The following is a 4,128-nucleotide window of genomic DNA, read 5'->3' as shown; positions in this document are numbered from 1 at the left end:
TTCCCTTCCTGTTAAAACTACACGGCCGTGTGTGGTACATGGCCTGATGCTCTCTCCCTTCAATTCCTTCCAAGCTTGCCCGAGGACGCATAATCTTCACCAATTTCGACTCCTGTGTACAGAAAATGCACAAAAAGCAGATCTCCGAACCAAAAGAGTAAATATGCTAAAAGGAAAGCTGGAAGTATAAAAGTGCATAGATCAAGCATGCTCAAAGTATGTAAATGTGCATAAAAACATGCATAAAAGAGTATATAATCTACGCACATCAAGCAAGCTTCAAGATCTTAGAACATTCGGTTTAATGGAGTAATCCAGTCATATGGATTTATTCAGTGTCCAGATGAGTCTTGTGTATACAAGAAGTGTAACGGAAACGTGGTGGTATTTCTTGTACTATACGTAGATGACATTTTATTAATTGGCAATAATGTCAAAATGTTATCGGACGTAAGGGTATGGTTGTCCAAACAATTTGATATGAAGGACTTAGGAGAATGTGCACACATTCTTGGGATCAAAGTCATAAGGGATCGCAAGAAAAAGATGTTGTGCCTATCTCAAGCTTCATATATAGATACAATCCTTGCTCGTTTTAGCATGCAAAACTCCAAGAAAGGTTTCTTACTTTTTAGGCATGGAGTATCTTTATCTAAAGTGATGTCTCCGAAGACATCAAAGGAGATAGAAGACATGAAGGAAGTTTCTTATGCTTCGGCTGTGGGAAGCCTAATGTATGTAATGCTGTGTACGAGGCTGGATATCTGTTTTACCGTGGACATGATTAACATATATCAAAGTAACCCTGGACAAGGACATTGGACTGCTATAAAACATATATTAGAGTACCTGTGAAGGACTAGAGATTATATGCTAGTTTACCAAGCAGATGATTTGCTCCCTGTGGGTTACACAGATTCGGATTTCTAATCAGATAGGGACAATAGTAAGTCTACGTCAGGTTATGTGTTTACTTTAGGAGGTGGAGCCATTGCATGGAGGAGTATTAAGCATAAATGCGTTTCAGATTCAACCATGGAAGTTGAGTATGTGGCAGCCTCTGAGGCAGCCAAAGAAGCTGTATGACTTAGGAACTTCCTAATGGACTTAAATATGATTCCTGGTTTGCCCAAAATCATCACAATTTATTGTGATAATAGCGGTGCAGTTGCAAACTCGAAGGAACCACGAGCCTATAAGACTAGTAAACATATAGAGCGCAAGTACCACCTGATACGAGACATCATAAATCGAGGAGAAGTTGTCGTCGCCAAGATAGCATCAGCAGATAACGTGGCAGATCCTTTCACTAAGGCCCTTCCGGTGAAAGCTTTTGATAGGCATGTGGAGGGGATGAGAATCAGATGTATGGCAACAGATATGGCAGCTTAGTCTTTTAGTATAAGTGGGAGATTGTTAGAGTGTATACTAAAAGCCTAGTTTTTGTAAACATTTGTTTTGAAATAAAGAATCACATTGGTCAAAAATGTCTACATTTATGCTAAGTATAGTTGTTCAATTAATTTATATTGTAGATAACATGGTGTGTGGTGTCACACACAGAATATCATGTTATCGGTTCTTTATAAATTATAAACAGTTGCTCGCAACTAAGATGGAAAGGAACAAACCATTGAAATAGTCGTAGTGTAATTAGGTATTAGTTTATCTTGACTAATAAATTACACTAGTACACTCTAAGTGTATTGAGCAGGACCATTTAAGGTAAGCTCTTTTTATACTGACTTAATAAAAGAACAAGACCTTAGTTATTATGAAAATGTGTGCTCTTAATCCTAATATAATAACAAGCACATATATTTAGTATTTATTTCTTTGACTTATCAAAGGGTGAGATTTAGCTCAATAAATCAATAGGCTCGATAAGTTGGGAAATGATATTACTTATAGTGTGTGTTGTTGATTATAGAAGGAAACTGTGTCCTAGTAATCTAGGTTGATAATGTCCTCAAGAGGAGCTCATAAGGATTGTCATGTTAAACCCTGCAGGTGGACTTAGTCCGACATGACAATAAGGTTGAGTGGTACTACTTTTGGACTAAGATATTAATTAAAGAGAGTTGTCAGTAACTCATTTGATTAGTAGACATTCGACATCTTAAACACAGGGAGACTAACACACTCATAATAAGAAGGAGCCCAAAATGTAATTTTGGATTGGTACGGTAGTTCAATAATAATTCTTTAGTGGTATGAATTATTATTGATGTAATTAAGTTGGGTGTTCGGAGCGAACACGGGAAGCTTAATTTCATCGGGAGACCAAAACCAATTCCTCCTCTCGGTCTCTATTGTAGCCTCTTATTTATAAAGTATTATACCTACCTATACCCACCTTTATACTCATCCTAAGGTGGCCGGCCAAGCAAGCTTGGAACCCAAGCTTGGGCCGGCCAAACAAATTGGATGAGCCAAGTTGTGTGGCTAGCCCTAGCTTGAACCCAAGCTTGGTGTGGCCGACCACATCAAATTAAAAGGATTTTTATTTTTTAAAAAAATATTTTCTTATGTGGATATCATGGTTTCAAAAGAGAGAGTTTAAAATTTAAATCTTTCCTTTTATAGTTTTCTACAAAAGGTTAAGTGAAAGATTTGATATCTTTCCTTATTTGTAGTTAAAAGGAAGATTTTAATTTTTTTTAATAAAACTTTCCTTTTTTGTAACCATGTTCATGATTTAAAAAGAGAGTTTTAAAATTAAATATTTCCTTTTATAAGTTTTTACAAAAGATTAAGAAAAGATTTGATATCTTTCCTTATTTGTTGATTGAGAGGAAGATTTTAATTTTAAAAGATAACTTTCCTTTTTGTAAATCATCCACATGTTTTAAAAGAGATATTTTAATTTATAAAATTCCTTTTATAACCAACCATGAAGGGAAAAATTATTAGAGAAATTTTTATTTTAAAATTTCCAAAAACAAATTAGGAAATTTTAATTTTGTGTTAAAACTTTCCTTGCTTGGAGCTATGAGGTGGCCGACCATATGAATTTAAGAAAAGGAAATTGGTTTTAATTAATTAAATTTTTCTTTTCATGGCAAAGAAAATAAGGAAGTGTTTATTTAAATTTTCCTTATTTGCCAAGACCAAGGATTATAAAAGAGGGGGTAGGGGTGCTTTCATGGAAAACAACTCTATTCTATTCTCCTCCTCTTTTCCTTGGTGTGGCCGACCCTTCTTACTTCCCCTTCTCCTTTTTCTTTCTTCTCCTTGGCAGAACCTCTTCATCCTTGGGAGCTTGGAAGGTGGTCGGATCTTGCTTGGAGAAGAAGGAGAGAAAGAAGGCTTTGTTTCTAGCATCCCTTGGAGCTTGGTGGTAGTGGTTGAACGTCACACTCTTGGAGTTTTTTGTGGTGGCTAAAACTAGCTTGGAGAAGAAGGAGCTTGGGTGGTTCTCGTCTTGGTAGATCGTCGCCCACAAGACGTCCGGGATAAGAAGAGGAATACGGTAGAATATCAAGAAGTCGTTGCATACAAAGAAAGGTATAACTAGTAATTGTTTTCCACATTATACTAGTTTTTCTTTGTATGAATTTCAAACACAAGAGGCATATAATTCTAGGTTTCGAATTTGTGATTCGAGTTTGTGTTTTTTTTTTGTTTTTCAAATTTGTGATTCGATTGTTCCTTTTGGTTAAACTTAAGGTTATATAAGGAAATTAAATATTAGATTTCATTGAAAGGCTTTGTCTAGGAAGTGGTGGTTACTCCCATATCCAAGAAGGCCTAGTGCCTCGCCATGTTTAACCTGGAAGCCGATTTATGAAATTAATATTTAATTGAATTTATAATGTAGGTGGATTTGGATCAATAATGTTAAGTATCGTTTGCGATCCAAGTCTAAACTATTAAGAACAGATAAGTTAAATTTGGAATCAATAATGTTAAGTTCCGTTTGCGATTCTGAATTTAATTTCTAAAGAACACAATAGGTTATTAGGATAGGTTCGACACTTGTACAAAATTTTTGTACAGTGGAACTGGTACGATCTTCCTAGGACTAACCAACAATATGGTCAATTGCTGCGTTGACTAAAAAATAGTCTCAGAGTTTGAATTTGGGAAAGAGTAAGAACCCGCTCTTAGTGAACTTCCTTTACCTTA

The sequence above is a fragment of the Zingiber officinale genome, chromosome 4A (genome assembly GCF_018446385.1).
Source record: "Zingiber officinale cultivar Zhangliang chromosome 4A, Zo_v1.1, whole genome shotgun sequence".
NCBI classification, from domain to species: Eukaryota; Viridiplantae; Streptophyta; class Magnoliopsida; order Zingiberales; family Zingiberaceae; genus Zingiber; species Zingiber officinale.
The sequence above is the reverse complement of the archived record's forward strand: the minus strand, read 5'-3'. Positions refer to the sequence as shown.